Consider the following 16,513-nt stretch of genomic DNA (forward strand, 5'->3'; position numbering starts at 1 on the left):
AATCATTTTAAAAAACCATGTTCTTTAGCTGTGTGGTGAAAAAAAATTACAACATATTTACCAAAGATGTACAACAAAAGGACTTTGACCATTTGGCAATTTGACAATTGTTGCAGGTGTAAATCTAAAGGCTGAAATTACAACTGTAAATTCCAAGAGTGCAATTACATGACTATTGTACTACGGTCTTGATCATGCAGCAGGTTATATGCAAGTTCAGGAATCCATCTTCATGGGCACCTTTGCAGGATCATGGCACAAATGATTTCTTTCATATTACAAATGCAATATTATTCTGAAGTCAAAAGATGCCAGAGTTGAGGCTGTCCACTGCGAGGGTATGTCTACACTACAAAGTTAATTCGAACTAACAGACGTTAGTTCAAATTAACTTTGATAGGTGCTACACATGCAAACCGCTAGTTCGAACTTAATTCGAACTAGTGGTGTGCTTAATTCGAACTAGGTAAACCTCATTCTACGAGGACTAACGCCTAGTTCGAATTAACTAGTTCGAATTAAGGGCCGTGTAGCCACTTAATTCGAACTAGTGGGAGGCTAGCCCTCCCCAGCTTTCCCTGGTGGCCACTCTGGGCACCACCAGGGAAACTCTTCTGACCCCCTCCCAGCCCCGGAGCCCTTAAAGGGGCATGGGCTGGCTACGGTGCCCGTTCCAGCTGCAAGCCTGCCAGCACCCAGCCAGCAGACCCTGCACCTGGCACGGCTCGAGCCAGCCACCCGCTGCCACCCAGCCCTCCGCCTCTTCCCGGGACCAGGCTGGCGGCTCCTGGGAGACTGCCCGGGTCCGCAAGAGGCAGGCGCCCACCTGGTCTAGTGCAGACATTGTGGACCTCATCCACGATCTCCGCACTAGGCACAGGAAAGTGGCCGTCTAGGGCAGGATAACTGCCAGCCTGGCCACCCAGGAGCAGGTTGTCATGAAAATCAAGATGGTCCACTGAGACCCCCGACCCTGAGCCCTGAATTTAGAATGGCCGTACTGGGTCAGACCAAAGGTTCATCTAGCCCAATAGCCTGTCTGTCAACAGCAGCCAACACTAGGTACCCTGGAGGGGATGGACCGAAGACAATGACCAAGCCATTTGTCTCGTGCCATCCATCTCCAGCCTTCCACAAACAGAGGCCAGGGACACCATTCCTACCCCCTGGCTAATAGCACTCCATGGACTCAACCTCCATGACTTTATCTCACTTCTCTTTAAACTCTGTTATAGTTTTAGCCTTCACAGCCTCCTGCAGCAAGGAGTTCCACAGGTTGACTATTTGCTTTGTGAAGAAGAACTTTCTGTTGTTAGTTTGAAGCCTGTTACCCATTCATTTCATTTGGTGTCCTTTAGTCCTTCTATTATGGGAACTAATGAAGAACTTTTCTTTATGCACCCTCTCCACACCACTCATGCTTTTATAGATCGCTATCATATCCCCCCTCAGTCTCCTCTTTTCTAAGCTGAAAAGTCCCAGTTTCTTTTGCCTCTCTTCATATGGGACCTGTTCCAAACCCCTCATCATTTTAGTTGCCCTCCCCTCTCCCATCCTCTCGCTTCCCCTCTCACACCTCCTTTTCCCAGTCTCCCCGAGTTTTGTTCAATAAAGAGAGTTTCTATTTTTGTACATCAGGAAGGGGGGCTAGGGAGAGGTAAGTGGAAGGAGGTGAGGGAGGAATGGGGTACGAGCCCCCGATGGGGAGGACTGGGCTGGCTCTGTGGGTTCCTCAGGGTGGAAGCTCTCCTGAAGCCCCTTGATTGACCCCCCCCCCCCCCCCCCCCCGGTTGGCAGCCTGCGGCAAGTGCAGCCGGGCTGATGGCCGAGTGCTGTGATGTGCCCAGTGTGGGTACTCCGGGCACTCCAAGCCAGGACTGCTTTGCAAGCAGGGAACCCCTGAGAACTGTCTGTCCCAGATGGGGGTCGGGTCGCTTTAAGCACAGCCTTCGGCTAGCCTGAGGCAGCAGCTCCACGCTCTAAGTCCTAATCTAATGCCCTGCCGGCATTGCTTCCGGCCATCCTTAACCTCAGTTCAGGGTCCACTCAGTGTGGAGATGCTAGTTTGAATTAGCAAAACGCTAATTCGAACTAGTTTTTAAGTCTAGATGCGCTAATTCGAATTAGCTTAGTTCGAATTAACTAATTCGAACTAAGTTAGTTCGAATTAGTGCTGTAGTGTTGACATACCCGATGAGAATTATCCATGTATGGACTAAGAACACTGCAAGTTTCAATTCAGAGAGTACCCTTTAGTTTTACGTCATTTCCAACCACTGTAAGTGACCCTCCCTGACTAGAGTCAATGTCATGGTTACTTGCTGTTTGCACATCTCTCCTCTTTCCGGTCATACAGGGCGCACCCGGTAGAACTTGTGACCTTACCTTCCTGAGGTGGAAATTTGCAATCCTTCCACTCCTAGAACAGAATAGGGAACAAATCCCCGTTTGTGCAAATGCTTATTACCACTTGGGTCTGATTGGGTAGCTGAGTTTCGACGGTCATCCGCATCATGGGATGTGGAGCTTCTTCCAGGAAATTCTCCACAGCTTGACGCATCCAGCTCATAATTTATTACAGTTCGTCTGAGCTTAGTGCAGTCTTGGTGCAGTGAATCATTTACCGTCCTGAGGCCAATCAGTCAGGGCTGGGCCTGGGATCAGGAAGCTCCACTTCCTGTTGCTGCAGTGGCCTGGGAGGGCTCCCATTGCCATGGGAAGTGCAGGGGAGTGCAAGTAATCCCCCAGGTCCCTCTGGACCCTGCGGCTAACAGGGCTGATCATCTTGTCCATAGGATTTTTGAGGCGGCTACTGCAGGCCCCTCTCCCCCGCTCAAAAAGTGCAGGATCTGGAGTGGCCACCCCAACCATCATATGGACAGGATGGCTCTTCCCACGGTGAGTGGGTTGGGCTTCTCTGGTCCGGCACCCTTGGGATGTGTCTGGTCTGAGATGAGGAATTTTGCCATACAAGGGGAGGTAATTTCTGTCCCCCCTGCTGCTGGCCTTTCCTGCTCCGTACCCACACCCCCTGACTTCCTGGCTCCCACCGCAGCCCAGCTGAGCCACATGCTGGCCCCCCCTCCTCCACCAGCCTAGCTTAGCCTAGCTCTTTCTCCCATTCCCTGCAAACAAGCTGGGCTGTGCATTGCCCCCCGGCGCTCCCCACCCCTAGCAGTGTGCCGCAGCTCTCTGATCCTGGAACATCCATGGTCCTTCAACACCATGGATGATGCCAGACCAGAGAGTTCCAGTTTATAGAGGCACAACCAGTATTTATATCCCGTGTTAGGAGATAATTTTTACTTTTTTGCTCTGTAACTATAAAAACGTTTACTAAGTACATGTCTGCACTGACAGCACTGCAGTGGCACAGCTGTACGGATGCTCCTGCAGTATGTGTGGTAAAGTCATTCTAGGCCAACAGGAGAGAGCTCTTCCATCAGCAAAGCAAATCATGAGCAGCAGAAGCTATGTCTCCAGGAAAATCTCTTCCCCAACATAGCATCTAAAAGGGAGCTACAAGGAGGAGGGAGAAAAAATTGTTCTCTTTGACCTCTGAGAATAGGACAAGAAGCAACGGGCTTAAATTGAAGCTAGGGAGGTCTAGGATGAATGTTAAGAAAAACTTCCAAACTGTCAGGGTGGTTAAACACTGGAATAAATTGCCTAGGGAGGTTGTGGAATCTCCATCACTGGAGATATTTAAGAGTAGGTTAGACAGACACCTGTCAGGGATGATCTAGATGGTACTTGGTCCTGTGGTCCTGCCGTGAGGGCAGGGGACTGAACTTGGTAACCTAAGGACCCTTCCAATTCTAGGATTCGATAGCACTGTGCACACAAGGGGTTATGCTGGTGTACCTTAGGGGTGGAATATTCACACTTCTGAATAACAAAGTTTTGCTGACATGTGTAGGCATACTCTTAGGTTATGTCTACACTAACGAGATTAGGTCAACATTATTAATTTAAATTTTTCAGCACCTGAATTTACAAAGTCAAAGGTGCACATCCTCACTGGGCACATGAGGTCAAGGGAATGTGTCCCCAGTATCTTGGCTACCTTCGACTTTGGCAGCAATGCTCTCTGAGTAGCCATCCCAGGATAGTTCTGGGTACATATCATGAGCCTCCCCTCATCCACTTATCTCCTCCCTCCCTGCTTGCATGCAATGGCAAACAATATTTTCACGTCCTTCCCCACCCCCCCAAGATAGTAGGGCAAGCATGGCTCACCTTCAAACTGCTGTGGCAAGCATTGCAAACACCTCACACATTATCGTCTAGGAGCTGCTGAAACGAGGAAGAATGTGAAGAGGCCATATACACAGACATGCATAAAACCACTGAGTAGAGCAATTGGCAGAGGCTGGCAGCAGTTGATCCTGTTGACACATTGGAACGTTGACTCTAGTCCCGTGAGAAAAGCAGCGGCTGGTGGAACCACATAGTTATGCAGCTACAGGCCAATGATCAGTGGCTGGAACACTTTTGCATGTGTAGGGCCACTTTCATGGAACTTTGTGAATTGCTTTCTCCTGCCCTGAAGTGCAGCAGTACCAGAATGAGAGCGGCTCTGACAGTTGAAATATGAGTGGCAATAGCCCTGGGGAACCTTGCAAGCCAGACAGCTACCGGCTAGTTGGGAAGCAATTTGGAGTGGGTAAATCTACAGTGGGGGACGCTTGATCCAAGTAGCCAATCAATACCCCTCTGCTAGGAAATATAGTGACTCTGGGAAAAGTGCAGGACACAGAGGACGGCTTTGCTGCAACGAGGTTCCCTAACCGTGCTCAGGGGATTGATGGAATGCATAACCTTATTTTGGTACCAGACCACCTTGCCAAAGAGTGTATAAACCGCAAGGGGTACTTCTCAATGGTACTTCACTTCTGGATCACAAGGGCCATTTCACTGACACCTGCATGGGATGGTTGGGAAAGGTGCATGATGAGCATATCTTTAGGAACTCCGGCCACTTCAGATAGCTGCAAGATGGAACTTTCTCCACAGACTGGAAAATTACCATTGGAGACATTTTACCTTGGAGACCCAGCCAGCCCCTTGCTCCCAAGATTCACGAAGCCGTACACAGGAAGCCTGGACTGCAGTAAGGAGCAGTTCAACGCTAGGCTGAGCAACTGCAGAAAGGTGGTAGAATGTCTTTTGGCTGTTTAAAGGGAGACTTCTGCAGTTTGACTAGGTTAGACCTCATTGAAAACAACATCCTGATTATTGTAGCTACTTGCTGTATGCTCCATAACATCTGTGAAAATAAAGGGGAAAAGTTTCTGGAAGGGTGGGGAAGGGGGTGTGGGGTCACGGTCAAGGCAGATCACCTTGCTGCTAATTATGAGCAGCCAGACACCAGGAGATTAAGGAGAGCATGTCAAGGGGCACTGAGAATCAGGGAGGCTTTGAAAATTAGTTTAATGAATGACCAGTCAGTGATGTGACAGTTGTGTGTGTTGTTTTTAAGATTACATGTACTGACCTATAAAACACACACACACACACACACACACACACACACACACACACACACACACACACACTTAGTTGACACAAGCAATAAAGAGCCTATTGTTCAGAAATCATGCATCTAAGAAACACAGGGATCAGAGACAGACAAGGAGTTCATGGCATGAGTTCAGAAGGAGTGGTGGAGGGGGCCAGGGCAAATAGCTTATTACAATCTCCCTATGTAGTAATCAAACCTGTGGGAATGACAGCTGCCTGTTCCAGGAGACATCCCTGGGTTGAGTGCAAGGATGCCCTTAATTCTCCCCTCTTCCCACATTCTATGGTGCCTGGGGGTATGTCTACACTACCCCGCTAGTTCGAACTAGCGGGGTAATGTAGGCATACCGCACTTGCAAATGAAGCCCGGGATTTGAATTTCCCGGGCTTCATTTGCATAAGCCGGGCGCCGCCATTTTTAAATCCCGGCTAGTTCGAATCCCGTGCCACGAGGAGTACAGCTAGTTCGGATTAGAAGCCTAATCCGAACTAGCTACTCCGTGCCGCGTGTTGCCACGCGGCACGGGGTTCGAACTAGCCGGGATTTAAAAATGGCGGCGCCCAGCTTATGCAAATGAAGCCCGGGAAATTCAAATCCCGGGCTTCATTTGCAAGTGCGGTATGCCTACATTACCCTCCTAGTTTGAATTAGGAGGGTAGTGTAGACATACCCTGGGAGAGAAGGCTTTAGAACTTGGGGAGGAGGGCAGGTGGTTCAGCACAGGGCGCAGGGGGGACTCTGCACTCCAGATGCTTTTCCTGTACCTCTACCAGGTGCCTCAGCATCTCTGTTTGCTCCTCCATGAGAGCTCTTCTTGGGTCTTGTGCTCATGCTCCCTGCATGCTCTCCTCTCCTCTTGCTTGGTTTGTAGGATCTGTAACGTTGTTCTCCTCCACCCATTCAGTCGTGCTGAGTCGATGCGGGCGGATTGCATTTCCTTAGCAAACATTTCATCCCATATACATTTTTCCACCTTCCGATCTGTGACAGCCAAAGTGCTGGAGGACCTGGCGGGGTGGGTAACAGACTCCCTCCCTCCACTCTCTCCCTCCCCCGGAAGAGCACAGCAGAGGGAGTAGGGCTGCTGGGATAATGCTCAGGAGACACTCAGCTCTCTTTTGCATGCAAACCAGCAGTGATCTCCAGGTCAAGGGGCCTCATTTTGTCCTGCTGCAGCTGAGCAGAAACCCCCAACCCTGTGGAGTATAACACCACACTCAGCAGATCTGCGCACCCATGGGCCTCCCTGCCATCCTCCTCCAAAGCCAGGTGATGGGGTCAGGGATCCGATCCTCCCTCCCACTTCCCCCCCCAGTTACAGGTGTGTTTTGGCAGGGGTAGAGTCCCTCTGTCTCTTTCCAGGGCTCCATTTTGCACTCTCTGACCCCAGCGCTCCAGCAGGCTCCATGATACAGAACCCACCTGAACACCAGGCAAAGAGCTGGCCTGGTTCTGCTCCATATGCTGACAGCTAACCTGGTATGGCACATTGCTGGAGGCATGAATTCCTGCTTGTCCTTTTCACAATAAAACACTATCTTCATAACAGCAGAGTGATCTGACCAGCACACACCGGTCCAGCCCTTTGGACATGCCCCTTCACTGATGCACAGAGGGCTGAAGCTGGCATAAACAGCCAGCTGAAATTCCCCTTGCGAGGAGAAACCCTGAGGCAGCCTAGAACAGGTATCACTGACTCCTGGGGTGGGGCATGTCGGCAGCATAGCCAGACTATTGTTGCAATCTTGGCTGGCCGTTAGGGCACTTCGGAGTCCCAGATTAGAACAGCCCTCTAACTCATAATAGGGGCTAGATTGGACACCCCCCCAGCCCCAGGAAAAAGAACAGGCAAGGGTCAAAAAGGAGTAGAACCATCTTTGCCTCTTGACAGATGTTCAATGGAATCAGGACCTTGAGCAAAGGTGCTGTTTATGGGGAACTAGAGGGGCAGTAGCCCCGCCTCCCCAAAATTGGAACCGCTGGATTTCATACTTGAGGTCTGCTTAAAGCCCATGCCGTGACTCCAGAGGCAGTTCTTAAATGCAACACAGTTTGAGCTGCTTGCAGCTTTGCCTTTGGGGCAGGGAGTTTGTTCTAAAAAGAGGGAGGCAGGGTGATTAAGAATAACAAAAGTCTTGGGCATTCCAGTAATTTTTTTCATGAAAACATTGTTGGGTACTCCACTTACAAATAGTGGGGCAAAAAGAGTAGGAATGAGTGTCGTGCTGCAGGGATTTGCATCTGGATCACTGTGTTTAACTTACAAATGTTCTTGAAAAAGGGGTGAATGGGGACTACTCCAAAGCTGACTGCAAAGAGCTACAAAGGGATTTCACAAAACTGGCTGATTGGGCAACACAAAGGCAGATGGAATTGTGTATTGATAAGTGCAAAGTAATGCACATGGGAAAATATAATCCTAACTATAGATACAAAAATGAAGGGGTCTAAAATAGATGTTATCACTCGCGAAAGAGATCTTGGAATCATTGTGGACAGCTGCCTGAAAACATCTGTTCAATGTGCAGTGGCTGTCTAAAAACAAAAACAGCTAACAGAATTGTGGGAATCGTTAGGAAAGGAATAGACATAAGACAAAATACTATATTGTCGCTACGTAAAGTCATTGTATGCTGTCATGGGGTGGATGGCCCATCCCCACTCTGGGGACCCGGGCCCAGCAGCTCACCCCAGAGTCTAGCCCCAACAAATGCCCTGGTAAGCTGGGTCTTTCGCTAAAGGCCTAATCCACCACACCCCGGTCGACTGGGTAGGGCTGCCCAGTGGCAGAGTCTCTAGTGCTCCCCCCGATCTGCAGGGTCAATATGGCCCAGTGGCTGAGTCTATAATGCCCCCTTGCTGTGGGGTAAGTATGGCCAAATAGCCGAGTCTATAGTATCCCCTGTTTGTGGGATAAATATGGCCCAGTGGCTGAGTCCATAACCTCCCCCTTCTGCAGGACAGGTATGGCCCAGTGGCAGAGTCTATAGTTCTCAGAGTAGGTGCTCTCCCTCAGGGGAGCAAGGGAAGGTGGAGGTAGAGCAGTGGTCCCCAACCTTTACGGGCTCCCGGGCGCTCGGGGGCGGGGCCACACTCATGCCGGGCGCCTGGGGGCGGGGCCACACTCGCGCCGGGCACCCAGGGGCGGAGCCGCGCGTCCTGGGGCACGCCAGGGCCGGGGCCACCCGAGCCCCTTGTGCCGTGGGCCCGGGGCTGGCGCCGCCGCCCGAGCTGCGTGCCTGGGGCCGGCACCGGCACCGCGCGCCCGCATGTGCCCCGTGGCTGGGGCCGCCCGAGCGCCGCGCACCAGACGCCGGTGAGTGTCGCGCGCCTGGGGCCGGCGCCTCCAGTGCGCCGGGGGTGGGGCCAGCCCGGGTTGTCGGCGGGCGCCTAAAAATGCCCCGGCGGGCGCCATGGCGCCCGCGGGCACCGCGTTGGGGACCACTGGGGTAGAGGGTCTGAGCCCTCCCTCTCCACCAGGCCCCAGCCCAGGGCCCTATCAGTCATAGGTAGTTCCCACCACTGGCTTGTCGGGGAGTTCCCTCTGAAACATGCTGAGTCTGCCGGGACGCCTCCTGCTCCCCACTTTGGGCTGCTTCCTATCCCGATCCCCTGGCTGGCGTAGTCCCCACCTGTGCTGGTGGAGTCCCCACCTGTGCTGGTAGATGCTGCGGCAGCGGTGGCTATGGTTGGTTCGGCGGCTGTGGCTGGCACGGCGGCTGGAGCTCATCCAGCAGGGGCGGCTGTTCCTGTGCTCCAGCAGGAGCTCCTTCCCCTCTGGTGGTAAGCCCCAACTGAGCTGCTCCTCTGGCCTTTATACTGGGTCTACAGTAGGAGCATGCCCAGCAGGACTGTGGGGGAGGAGCCTTCTCAACCAAGCAAGCCTGGTTACCCTCCCCTCAGCCAGTGCAGGGTTGGTACGCCCTGTCACATATGCGCACATCTTGAGTACTGTATGCAGATCTGGTCATCTCATCCAAAAAAAAAAGATATATTGGATTTGGAAAACGTACAGAAATGGAAATAAAAATTATTAAGGGTGAAGAACAGCTTCCATATGAGGCGAGATTAACAAGATTGGGACTTGTCAGCTTGGAGAAGAAATTACTAACGGGTGAGGGGATATGTTAGATGTCTAGAAAATCATAAACAGTTTGGAAAAATAGAATAGGAAATGTTTTTTATTCCTTCACTAACATAACACAAGAATCTGATCTAATTAAATTTATAGGCAGCAGATTTAAAACATCTTTTTCATTCTTTTTCACAATCAACTTGTGGAACTCTTTCCCAGGAGATGGTGGAAAAGCCCAAACTGTAACAGGGTTCCATAAGAACTAAATAAGTTTAAGTTGTCCCTAACTTCTTTTTTGCCAGAAGCTGGGAATGGATGATAGGGGATGGATCATGATGATTGCCTCTTTTGTTCATGCCTTCTGAAGCACTGGGCTTTGGTTACACTTGGAAGACTGGATACTGGGCTAAAAGGACCTTTGGTCTGACCCAGTATGGCCATTCTGATGTGCTCATATAGGCTACGTCTAGACTGCATCCCACTGTCAACAGAGGGATGCAAATCAAGCACATTGAAATTGCTAATGAAGCAGGGATTTAAATCTCAAAAAATGAGGTTTACAGGATCTGTCAAAAAAGGGTTTGTTTTCAACAGATCTGGGTCTAGACTGCAGGAGGGTTTTTTTTTTAAAAAAAAGCTTGGTTTCGAAAAAAGCGGTGGCCATGTTTATGCTAATGAAGCATGGGCTATTTAAATCCCTGCTTCATTAGCAATTTCGATGTACCTAATCTACATCTCTCTGTCGACATAGAGGTGTAGTCTAGACACACCCCTAGAACTGAAGTGTATCTGTCCCCTTGCTGTAATCCACTAGACTCTACTCCCCTTCCAGAGTTGAAACAGAGCCCAGGAGTCCTGACGGGGCCTCTCTTTCCGAGTTAGTAATAAAGTAAGAATATACATTGCAATTTTAAGGCTAATCAGTGTCCCTTAAGTGACTTGCCACAAGATGTTAGAGTCAGAGCTGAGTGGATCTAATATTTATTTAATTTTCTTTCTTTAATATATGAATTAGATACAGTGCTCTTGTCAGCTAACTGCTAAGCTGTCTGCCAAAAAAAGCAGAGTTTTCCAGTGTCTTAGTAGCCTCTGGATAGAGATGATGTGTGTGTGTGGCGGGGAGCGAATCGGGTTGGTTCCCCCCTCACCATTTGGTGCTTGGTTTGTAGTGAGTATCCTCAGTAACTCTGTTGAAGCTTTTGTTGTCAGTCTGCCTCCCCATCCTCTCATTCTCTTTACTCCCTCCTATCACAGTGTGCATGGGTCAGTCTGTCTCCCAAAATCTGAAATGATGCCCCTGGACTTGAGCGCCCCATATGCAGCATACCATGCATGCCATGGCTCCCTTTGGCAGGACGCGTTTTGCAGTGGGCCGGTTGCCCTTCCATAGCTGAAAGGGAAGGAGAGCCTGCCTCTGGCTGGCCGGCTGTTCCCTTTCCCTCTCTGCTTGACACTGCTGTAAGCACATTCACACGTCCAAGCAGCTTGAACTTTAGACTTTGCTTGGCAGCAGGCCGAGGAGTTGTCTGACACTGTAAGGAGCTGGGGTGGGCGTCCAGAGATATGCAGCACTGGCCTCCAACTTGTTTTCTCCTTTCAACCGGCTAAGCCGTAAGGTGTCTGATTTCTGAGAAATAATGGTCTAGTTCTCAGCCCCACCTCCCTGTTTTGCCCCTGCTTCCCTCTTTTTGCACAATTGAAAGGGAAGGAGGGAAGGTCTCTTGCTGGCCTGCTGGTCACTTTTTTCTGTGCTTGACACTTTGGTGTAAGCAGGGGCGGTGAGTGAGATGGGCCTGCGGTGCCTGGGCTCCAGGGATATTCCTCGCAGAGAGGCCCTCCTCCAGCAAAGTTCAGGGCCAGTTCTGTCCCTCGGCCCTGCCTGCCACCCACTCGTGTGCCTCCCCTGGCTCTGCCCACTGCCTCTGGGTGATTTAAAGCATCCAGGGGCCCCTGCTGCAACCACTCAGCAGTGCAGCAGGGCTAGAACAACTTCCTGCCTGCTCTGGCTCCGTGTGCAGCATGTCCCCGCGGCCCCAGGGTAGGGTGTGTTTCTGTGCCGCCCTGCGCGGCTGCCAGCATGTTCCTGCGGCCCTGGGGTGGGGTGTGTTTGCATGCCCCCCCCCCCCCGAGCGGCTGCCAGCACGTCCCTGTGGCCCCAGGATAGGGTGTGTTTGTGTGCCTCACTGCGCGGCTGCCAGCACGTCCCTGTGGCCCCAGGGTGCGGTGTGTTTCTGTGCCTCCCTGCGTGGCTGCCAGCATGTCCCTGAGGACCCGTTGTGGGGTGTGTTTGTGTGCCTCCCTGCATGGCTGGCATCACATCCCTGTGTACTGCCCACACCCTGAGCACACCTGCAGCCAATGGGAGCTGTGGAGGTGGTGCTTGTGGGCAGCCGTGTTTGGAGACCATCTGACCTCCGAAATTAGGAGCTGCTGCCAGAGGAGGGTGCCCTAGGCAAGTGCCGCATTCCCATCCCCTCGCACCTTCTCCTACCTCTAACTTCCCTCCTACTGCCTGCACCTCGCTCCTGTATCCCAGTCTCTTGCCCCAACCCAGCGCCTGCATCCAGCACCCAAACTCTGTCCTAGGGTCTGTGTCCCAAATGCTCTCTTGCACCCAAACTCCCTCCTAGAGCATAACCCCTCACCCATGGGCAGTGGTTATGCTAGGCAGGGGAAGGCTCTGTCTTCCCAAACCTCCCACCTGGCCTCGCCCACACTCCACCCCCAGAATGCCTGCTGTAGGCGAACTGGAGGTGGAGTGTTGCTGCCACCGACCGCCTGCCCTCCCTGTGCTCTGGGGCTGGGGAGCGCATGCCCGCTCTTCTGCCCTCCCCTTGGTGGGGGGAGCAGGGAGGTGACTTGGCTTCTGTAGGGGGTGGGGCCTCATCAGAAGGGGCGGGGCTGGAGGCAGCCTTCCTTCACCAACCACCCCTGCCCTCACCCCTTCTTCAACCAAACTTCCTCTCAGAGCCTGCACCCCCTCTTACATCCCAACACCTTGCCCCAGCTCAGACCCTGCCCCCAGCATCCAAAGGCCTTCCCGGAGCCTGCACCCCAAATGCTTGCCCACATCCAAACTCCCTCCTGCACCCACATTCCGTCGCCGAGACTTTGGCAGGGAGCAGGAAGGGACACGGACCTGTTCTGGGAACTACCAAAATATCTTCAAACCTGCCGCCCCAGCTGGAAGCCCATTCACAAGTCTAAGCAGCTTAGACATCAAACCTTATTTGGCTCAAGACCAAGGAACTGTAAGCTGTTGTAATGAGCACGGGGTGCGTGTGGAGAGATATGCTGCATTGGCCTCGGCATTGTTTTCTCGTGACAACTGGCTGAATTGCAAGTGGTCTGATTTCCGAGAAATAATAGTCTTGTTCTCAGTTCCATCTCCAGCTTTTGCTCCTGCTTCCTTCTCCTTACAGTTGAAAGGGAAGGAAGCCGGCTTCTTCCGGGCCTGCTGTTCCCTTTCTTCTCTGCTTGACACTTTGATGTAAGCAGGGGCGGTGAGTTATATGGGCCCATGGTGTTCAGGCTCCAGGAATATTCCTGGTGGGGGGCCTGGCTCCAGCAAAGTTTGGGGTTGGGGCTATGCCCCATCCCCATCTACCACTCCTGCATGTCTCCCCAGGTGTGTCCCCCAGCCCTGCTCTGGCTCTGTGTGCAGCTGCCGGTGGGTGGGGTACGTGGGTTTGTCTCCGGGGGTGGCTGCCAGTGTGTCCGTATGCTGCTCCTCCTGCCATGCCCCTGTGGCCAATGGGAGCTGTAGAAGGCAGTGCTTGCCATCAGCAGCACGGAGACACCAGGCTCTGCGCCTAGGAGCAGCACCGTAACTAGGGATTTTTGCACCCAGGGCAAAATATTAATTTCGCACCCCCTGTCCTTAGGGTTAGCCCATGTTGCACTCTTTACTTTTGCAGCTTATTATTTTTACTTATTGTGTCTTTGAATCCCTGAGTATGATGCACGCGGGGTGAGCACCCCGCTTGCCCCACCCTTCTTACGGCCCTGCCTAGAAGATGCTGCCGAAGGAGGAAGGCCTGAGAAAGTGCCGAATCTCCCCTCCTTTGTACTTCCTCCTGTCCCCGAATTCCCTCCCACAGCTCGTGGCCTACTCCTCTTGCTGTATCCCCATCTCCTCTACCTGTACCCTTCTCAGTCCAATCTCTCTCTGCTCACTCTCTGTACCCAGCCCACATCCAAGTTCCATCCCGGAGCCTGCGGCCCCAAACCTCCTCTGGCACCCAAACTGCCAGCCAGAGCCGCTCTCCTTCTGCATCCAAAATCCTTTCCAGAACCTGCACCCCAACACCCCGCCCCAGGCCAGAGCCTGCACCCAGTATCCAAAGTTCCTCACAGAGCCTGCACCCCACATGCTCTCCCACACCCCCACCCAGAACCTGACCCCCAACATCTGTGCACCCAAACTCCCTCCCAGATACTGCACCCCCCGCACTCCAATCCCCTGCCCCAGCCCAGCTGTTACACCCAAACCCTCTCCCAGAGCCCACACCTGATGCCCTCACCCATCCAAACACCCTTCCAGAGTCTTAGGCAGGGAGTGGGGGGAAGGGACTTGAACCTGTTCTGGGAGCCACCAAAATATCTTCCAACCTGCCTCCCCTTCCCTCCAGCGGGGAGCCCATTCACAAGTCTAAGCAGCTTTGAAGTTGAGACCTCGTTTGGCTCCAGGCCCGGGAGCTGTCTGACGCTGTAACGAGCAGGGGGTGGGCGTGGGTAAATATGCCGCACTGGCCTTGGCATTGTTTTCCCATTTCAATGGGCTGAACCGTACGGGGTCTGATTTCCTAGAAATGACAGCCCTGTCCTCAGCGTCACTGGCCTGCTTCCTTCTCCTTACGCAGTTGAGAGGGAAGGAAAGACAGCCTGTTCCTGGCCTGCTGGCCTCTTTCCTCTCTGCTTGGCATTTCGCTGGAAGGGGCGGCAAGTGACATGGGCTCATGTTGCCTAGGGACCCTGGCTCCAGCAACGCCATGTGCCTCCCCAGGTGTGCTTCCCAGCCCTGCCTGTCGCCCCTGAGGGATTTAAAAGCCACCCCCGCAGGCAGTGCAGCACAGCTGGAACAACCTCCTGCCTCTGCTGGCCTTGTGTGTGGCTGCCTGTGCGTCCCTGTGGCCCCTGGGCAGGGTGTGTGTGGTGTGTCTCCATGCAGCTGCCATCGTGTCCCTGCAGCCTCACCCGTGGCCAATGGGAGCTGCAGAGGCTGTGCCTGCGGGCAGCAGTATGTGGAGACCCCACTCCCCGATATCCCCACTTAGGATCTACTGCTAGTGGGGTTGCCCCAGGTAAGCACTCTTCTGCCCCCAAACTCCTCTGCCCAGCCTAAACCCAGCATCCCTTCCTGCACCCCACCCTCTTCTCCCACACCAGCACCCAAGCTCCACCCCACAGCCCCACCTTCCTATATAGGCTCCCCCTTTCCCAAAAGTTTCCCCAGTTCCTAATAAACCTAACCCCTTCCTCCCTATAGGCGTGTCTCATTCATGCATTGAGACCCTGCAGTTCTGTCTGTCTACCTGGCCCATTTAGAGAATGCTACCAGGGAGGTCCTGGTTTTCAGTCTCTTACCTAGCAGCCTAAATTTGGCTGCCAGGACCTGTCATTTAGCTTTCCCTATGTCATCGGTATCTAACAAATACCACAACTGCTGGCTTCTCCCCAAGACTACACATAAGTCATAGAATCATAGAACCATAGAACCGGAAGAGACCTCAGGAGGTCATCAAGTCCAGCCCCCTGCTCTAGGCAGGACCAATCCCAACTAAATCAACCCGGCCAGGGCTTTGTCAAGATGAGACTTAAACATGTCTAGGGATGGGGACTCCACTACTTCCCTAGGTAATCCATTCCAGTCTATCTAGATGTCTCGAGAGATCCGCAACCTTCGCACCAGGCAGGCAAGTTACCGTGCGGTTCTCCCGGTCATCACAAACCCAGCTATGTTTCTAATGATCAAATCCCTCATAATACCTGCCTCTTTCTAATAACTGGAGTTCCTTCCCCAGAGAGGTATCCCCAATGCGAGAGGATACCACGACATCCTCTGGAAGAAGAGTCCCAATTATGGGACCATTTCTCTCTCCTCCAGTTGGATGTTCTCCTTCCCTTTCACCCTCCTCAACAGAACAGAGGCTGTCTGGGGTGAGGGAGGAGGGATAATTCTACTGTGTCCTGGAAAGTCTCCTCTATGTACCTCTCTGCCTCTGTTAGCTCCTGCAGCTTAGCCAGCGTGGTCTCCGTAGATGGTCTCTGAGGGCCGGAAGCTCCTTGCACTGAATGCACACTTATGCCACCTGCCCACAGGGCAGGTAAACAATAGGCTACATTGGGTGTAATAAAGTGGATGCTGGGCTTTCGTGTGCCTTCTCTTTTTACTCCTAGACCTTATTCCTTTCTTGACTTTTTAAAATCAAGCGGCTTTGGTGTTAGTATAAAGAAGCTTAAAGAATGTGAAGTGTATCTACCTTAGCCAGCGCACCACCGGAGAAGCCCCCCAACCTCCCTACATTCTGCGCCCCCCTTATCCTTCCTTCATCCCAACAGTGCAAAGGTTGGCTGTCCCCACAGGGTGGGTGGGTCTTGAACCCTCAATCTCTGGCATCAGGTACCTTAGCCACTGTGCCCCCCCAACCTCAAACTCTACCTCTCAACTCCCTCACAAAACTCCCCTGTTAGGATACAAAGGGTGGGCTTTCTTTTGACTGGAGTACCTGACAGTGCTGGCAGGGCCATCTAATGACCCTCGGTTCAGTTTAATGGCAACCTTTTATTATCATAAATCATCCTGTCTCTGTTTATAAATAAACTCTCTGCTACAAAAACTGTGCTGCTCCCAGTTTCTGAAGTCATCCTCGTCACACTCCAGCCAAGTTTTCACTGGCACCGTACAGCTCTGT

This window comes from Pelodiscus sinensis, chromosome 17 (assembly GCF_052426305.1).
Source record: "Pelodiscus sinensis isolate ZL-2025 chromosome 17, ASM5242630v1, whole genome shotgun sequence".
Lineage (NCBI taxonomy): Eukaryota > Metazoa > Chordata > Testudines > Trionychidae > Pelodiscus > Pelodiscus sinensis.